Genomic DNA, 7,260 nt, shown 5'->3' on the forward strand with positions numbered 1-7,260 from the left:
ATAAAATGGACAAAATTTAAATCCTTTTCCATCGTCGCCTGTTTCATATATATATGTCAGGTCGACACACCACTTTTCTCTTTCAAATATGTACAAGTTTTGCCACATTCCGCGCTTGTAACATATCTTCTTTAACGCTCAATTTCTTTCATTTTTCTACCATACAGATATTTTACCGTACGCCCAAAAACGTACGTATTATATTTTTGTTCTATCATAAAATCACATTTTTCTACGTACGCCAGCTTCGTACGTTTCTATCTTTGCCTTCATAAAATCACAAGATAATTTTATCTTCAAGAGTCTCGCTATTAACATCTTGTAAGATAAATGTACGTCCCAGCTAAAACGTACAAATACTTCAAATTAAGTAATAATATATCATCGCTATTGACAAATTTTTAAGATCCAAGACACAGTTCTCTCTATATGTTTTAATATTTTTTATGTACTCAAATATATTCAAAGGAAAAAGTACATGGGTGATGCCATAGTCGTGGAAGCGCGTACGCTCACGCTGATCTTCTGACCGCCGGAAGCACGAAACCTCTGATCTGGGCAAAATCGGCAAGCCGAGGAAGAACGGACAGGACACATGCTGGACTGGCGAGAAAGCGTGTTCTTCCGCTCGCGCTAGGCATTTCGATTTCTGACACCTCTTGATTTAAAAAATCAGTTTTTTGATAGTTTTCTCTCTCCACTGGGCTATTCATTTTAGCCACAGTTTTCAATTGGTACGATTTGCTTCCAAATCTTACAGATGCATTTTAAAAAATTTTTCCATCGCTCGGACAGAAGAGTCGATTGCTCAGTGAGTACGAGTATACATACAAAGTGCATACGGGTAACCAACCCCGTAGGGCTTGCCACATATGGGCCATTCGGTCAAAGACACCGACCCGTGGCCACGCTGTGTGGAGAAAAGTCCGTAACGTAAACGGCACGAAACAGTCAGGACCGAAGCCCCGAAGGAGCTCTGAGACAGCTTCTCGACCGAGATCGTAGAATTGGCCCAAAACCCGCTCTGCTCCGTCCGCCTCGCACGGACCGTGTATCTCTTATAGATACCGAACGGCCGGCAAGGACGCCGGCGCCGCCGGCCGAATAGCACGCGCGCTTATGAGTGTAAACCGCCGCGGCAACAGACCGCCCGGCCGTGCTGTTGTAACATAGCGCGTGAACGAACGAAAAAAAAATTTATAGTAAACATTAAAATAAATTACATTACCGTAAACTAGACAAAAAATTACACATTTTTTCCCAATATGAAAATTTTCACAAACTTTTCAAAGTCCCATCGCATCGAGTAAACTTTTTTAATAACGCTTCCGCACGATTCTAAATGCTTAATCCATATGTGAAATCGTTCACTGATCACGAATATCGTATTTAAAAAAATTACAAAAATTTATTTTTCAAAATAATCAAAAAAAACCGAAAAATCACAAGAGTAAAGTACCATTATTTTAAACAATATGTCGTTCTAAATGCTTAATCCCTATGTAAAAAAGTTATCTAAGCAAGAATATGTAATTGAAAAAAATTAGAAAAATTTATTTTAGCCGTAAATCGAAAATAATGGGGACACCGGAGCTGTTCGAAGCGCCGAGACGCGCCGCGTACGGCCGAATATTTTCTAAGTCCCAACGTACCGATCAAGAGTAAAGTACCATTTTCCTACATTAGATTTCGTTCTAAATGCTTAATCCCTATGTAAAAACGTTAGTTAAGCAAGAATATCGTATTTTTAAAAAAATCTAATGATAGGATTTCCCAGAAAATTGAAAAAACCGAAAAATGTCAAGAGTAAAGTGCCATTTTCTGACATTAGATTTCGTTCTAAATGCTTAATCCCTATGTAGAAACGTTAGTTAAGCAAGAATATCGTATTTTTAAAAAAATCTAATGATAGGATTTTTCAGAAAATTGAAAAAACCGTAAAATGTCAAGAGTAAAGTGCCCTTATTTTAAACAATGTATCGTTCTAAATGCTTAATCCCTATGTAAAAAAGTTATTTTAGCAGGAATATGTTATTGAAAAAAATTAGAAAAATTTATTTTAGCCGTAAATCGAAAATAATGGGGACACCGGAGCTGTTCGAAGCGCCGAGCGCGCCGCGTACGCCCGAATATTTTCAAAGTCCCAACGTACCGATCAAGAGTAAAGTACCATTTTCCTACATTAGATTTCGTTCTAAATGCTTAATCCCTATGTAAAAACGTTAGTTAAGCAAGAATATCGTATTTTTAAAAAAATCTAATGATAGGATTTTCCAGAAAATTGAAAAAACCGAAAAATGTCAAGAGTAAAGTGCCATTTTCTGACATTAGATTTCGTTCTAAATGCTTAATCCCTATGTAGAAACGTTAGTTAAGCAAGAATATCGTATTTTTAAAAAAATCTAATGATAGGATTTTTCAGAAAATTGAAAAAACCGTAAAATGTCAAGAGTAAAGTGCCCTTATTTTAAACAATGTATCGTTCTAAATGCTTAATCCCTATGTAAAAAAGTTATTTAAGCAGGAATATGTTATTGAAAAAAATTAGAAAAATTTATTTTAGCCGTAAATCGAAAATAATGGATCGAGCGAATCGGTCGATTGCGCCGAGACGCGCTATGATGCAACAGACGAGCGATTGGAACGCCCGAATATTTTCAAAGTCCCAACGTACCGATCAAGAGTAAAGTACCATTTTCCTACATTAGATTTCGTTCTAAATGCTTAATCCCTATGTAAAAACGTTAGTTAAGCAAGAATATCGTATTTTTAAAAAAATCTAATGATAGGATTTTCCAGAAAATTGAAAAAACCGAAAAATGTCAAGAGTAAAGTGCCATTTTCTGACATTAGATTTCGTTCTAAATGCTTAATCCCTATGTAGAAACGTTAGTTAAGCAAGAATATCGTATTTTTAAAAAAATCTAATGATAGGATTTTCCAGAAAATTGAAAAAACCGAAAAATGTCAAGAGTAAAGTGCCATTTTCTGACATTAGATTTCGTTCTAAATGCTTAATCCCTATGTAGAAACGTTAGTTAAGCAAGAATATCGTATTTTTAAAAAAATCTAATGATAGGATTTTTCAGAAAATTGAAAAAACCGTAAAATGTCAAGAGTAAAGTGCCCTTATTTTAAACAATGTATCGTTCTAAATGCTTAATCCCTATGTAAAAAAGTTATTTAAGCAGGAATATGTTATTGAAAAAAATTAGAAAAATTTATTTTAGCCGTAAATCGAAAATAATGGATCGAGCGAATCGGTCGATTGCGCCGAGACGCGCTATGATGCAACAGACGAGCGATTGGAACGCCCGAATATTTTCAAAGTCCCAACGTACCGATCAAGAGTAAAGTACCATTTTCCTACATTAGATTTCGTTCTAAATGCTTAATCCCTATGTAAAAACGTTAGTTAAGCAAGAATATCGTATTTTTAAAAAAATCTAATGATAGGATTTCCCAGAAAATTGAAAAAACCGAAAAATGTCAAGAGTAAAGTGCCATTTTCTGACATTAGATTTCGTTCTAAATGCTTAATCCCTATGTAGAAACGTTAGTTAAGCAAGAATATCGTATTTTTAAAAAAATCTAATGATAGGATTTTTCAGAAAATTGAAAAAACCGTAAAATGTCAAGAGTAAAGTGCCCTTATTTTAAACAATGTATCGTTCTAAATGCTTAATCCCTATGTAAAAAAGTTATTTTAGCAGGAATATGTTATTGAAAAAAATTAGAAAAATTTATTTTAGCCGTAAATCGAAAATAATGGATCGAGCGAATCGGTCGATTGCGCCGAGACGCGCTATGATGCAACAGACGAGCGATTGGAACGCCCGAATATTTTCAAAGTCCCAACGTACCGATCAAGAGTAAAGTACCATTTTCCTACATTAGATTTCGTTCTAAATGCTTAATCCCTATGTAAAAACGTTAGTTAAGCAAGAATATCGTATTTTTAAAAAAATCTAATGATAGGATTTCCCAGAAAATTGAAAAAACCGAAAAATGTCAAGAGTAAAGTGCCATTTTCTGACATTAGATTTCGTTCTAAATGCTTAATCCCTATGTAGAAACGTTAGTTAAGCAAGAATATCGTATTTTTAAAAAAATCTAATGATAGGATTTTTCAGAAAATTGAAAAAACCGTAAAATGTCAAGAGTAAAGTGCCCTTATTTTAAACAATGTATCGTTCTAAATGCTTAATCCCTATGTAAAAAAGTTATTTAAGCAGGAATATGTTATTGAAAAAAATTAGAAAAATTTATTTTAGCCGTAAATCGAAAATAATGGATCGAGCGAATCGGTCGATTGCGCCGAGACGCGCTATGATGCAACAGACGAGCGATTGGAACGCCCGAATATTTTCAAAGTCCCAACGTACCGATCAAGAGTAAAGTACCATTTTCCTACATTAGATTTCGTTCTAAATGCTTAATCCCTATGAAAAACGTTAGTTAAGCAAGAATATCGTATTTTTAAAAAAATCTAATGATAGGATTTCCCAGAAAATTGAAAAAACCGAAAAATGTCAAGAGTAAAGTGCCATTTTCTGACATTAGATTTCGTTCTAAATGCTTAATCCCTATGTAGAAACGTTAGTTAAGCAAGAATATCGTATTTTTAAAAAAATCTAATGATAGGATTTTTCAGAAAATTGAAAAAACCGTAAAATGTCAAGAGTAAAGTGCCCTTATTTTAAACAATGTATCGTTCTAAATGCTTAATCCCTATGTAAAAAAGTTATTTAAGCAGGAATATGTTATTGAAAAAAATTAGAAAAATTTATTTTAGCCGTAAATCGAAAATAATGGATCGAGCGAATCGGTCGATTGCGCCGAGACGCGCTATGATGCAACAGACGAGCGATTGGAACCCCCGAATATTTTCAAAGTCCCAACGTACCGATCAAGAGTAAAGTACCATTTTCCTACATTAGATTTCGTTCTAAATGCTTAATCCCTATGTAAAAACGTTAGTTAAGCAAGAATATCGTATTTTTAAAAAAATCTAATGATAGGATTTTCCAGAAAATTGAAAAAACCGAAAAATGTCAAGAGTAAAGTGCCATTTTCTGACATTAGATTTCGTTCTAAATGCTTAATCCCTATGTAGAAACGTTAGTTAAGCAAGAATATCGTATTTTTAAAAAAATCTAATGATAGGATTTTTCAGAAAATTGAAAAAACCGTAAAATGTCAAGAGTAAAGTGCCCTTATTTTAAACAATGTATCGTTCTAAATGCTTAATCCCTATGTAAAAAAGTTATTTAAGCAGGAATATGTTATTGAAAAAAATTAGAAAAATTTATTTTAGCCGTAAATCGAAAATAATGGATCGAGCGAATCGGTCGATTGCGCCGAGACGCGCTATGATGCAACAGACGAGCGATTGGAACGCCCGAATATTTTCAAAGTCCCAACGTACCGATCAAGAGTAAAGTACCATTTTCCTACATTAGATTTCGTTCTAAATGCTTAATCCCTATGTAAAAACGTTAGTTAAGCAAGAATATCGTATTTTTAAAAAAATCTAATGATAGGATTTTCCAGAAAATTGAAAAAACCGAAAAATGTCAAGAGTAAAGTGCCATTTTCTGACATTAGATTTCGTTCTAAATGCTTAATCCCTATGTAGAAACGTTAGTTAAGCAAGAATATCGTATTTTTAAAAAAATCTAATGATAGGATTTTCCAGAAAATTGAAAAAACCGAAAAATGTCAAGAGTAAAGTGCCATTTTCTGACATTAGATTTCGTTCTAAATGCTTAATCCCTATGTAGAAACGTTAGTTAAGCAAGAATATCGTATTTTTAAAAAAATCTAATGATAGGATTTTCCAGAAAATTGAAAAAACCGAAAAATGTCAAGAGTAAAGTGCCATTTTCTGACATTAGATTTCGTTCTAAATGCTTAATCCCTATGTAGAAACGTTAGTTAAGCAAGAATATCGTATTTTTAAAAAAATCTAATGATAGGATTTTTCAGAAAATTGAAAAAACCGTAAAATGTCAAGAGTAAAGTGCCCTTATTTTAAACAATGTATCGTTCTAAATGCTTAATCCCTATGTAAAAAAGTTATTTAAGCAGGAATATGTTATTGAAAAAAATTAGAAAAATTTATTTTAGCCGTAAATCGAAAATAATGGATCGAGCGAATCGGTCGATTGCGCCGAGACGCGCTATGATGCAACAGACGAGCGATTGGAACGCCCGAATATTTTCAAAGTCCCAACGTACCGATCAAGAGTAAAGTACCATTTTCCTACATTAGATTTCGTTCTAAATGCTTAATCCCTATGTAAAAACGTTAGTTAAGCAAGAATATCGTATTTTTAAAAAAATCTAATGATAGGATTTCCCAGAAAATTGAAAAAACCGAAAAATGTCAAGAGTAAAGTGCCATTTTCTGACATTAGATTTCGTTCTAAATGCTTAATCCCTATGTAGAAACGTTAGTTAAGCAAGAATATCGTATTTTTAAAAAAATCTAATGATAGGATTTTTCAGAAAATTGAAAAAACCGTAAAATGTCAAGAGTAAAGTGCCCTTATTTTAAACAATGTATCGTTCTAAATGCTTAATCCCTATGTAAAAAAGTTATTTAAGCAGGAATATGTTATTGAAAAAAATTAGAAAAATTTATTTTAGCCGTAAATCGAAAATAATGGATCGAGCGAATCGGTCGATTGCGCCGAGACGCGCTATGATGCAACAGACGAGCGATTGGAACCCCCGAATATTTTCAAAGTCCCAACGTACCGATCAAGAGTAAAGTACCATTTTCCTACATTAGATTTCGTTCTAAATGCTTAATCCCTATGTAAAAACGTTAGTTAAGCAAGAATATCGTATTTTTAAAAAAATCTAATGATAGGATTTTCCAGAAAATTGAAAAAACCGAAAAATGTCAAGAGTAAAGTGCCATTTTCTGACATTAGATTTCGTTCTAAATGCTTAATCCCTATGTAGAAACGTTAGTTAAGCAAGAATATCGTATTTTTAAAAAAATCTAATGATAGGATTTTTCAGAAAATTGAAAAAACCGTAAAATGTCAAGAGTAAAGTGCCCTTATTTTAAACAATGTATCGTTCTAAATGCTTAATCCCTATGTAAAAAAGTTATTTAAGCAGGAATATGTTATTGAAAAAAATTAGAAAAATTTATTTTAGCCGTAAATCGAAAATAATGGATCGAGCGAATCGGTCGATTGCGCCGAGACGCGCTATGATGCAACAGACGAGCGATTGGAACGCCCG

The sequence above is a fragment of the Megalopta genalis genome, unplaced genomic scaffold, assembly GCF_051020955.1.
Source record: "Megalopta genalis isolate 19385.01 unplaced genomic scaffold, iyMegGena1_principal scaffold0094, whole genome shotgun sequence".
NCBI lineage: Eukaryota > Metazoa > Arthropoda > Insecta > Hymenoptera > Halictidae > Megalopta > Megalopta genalis.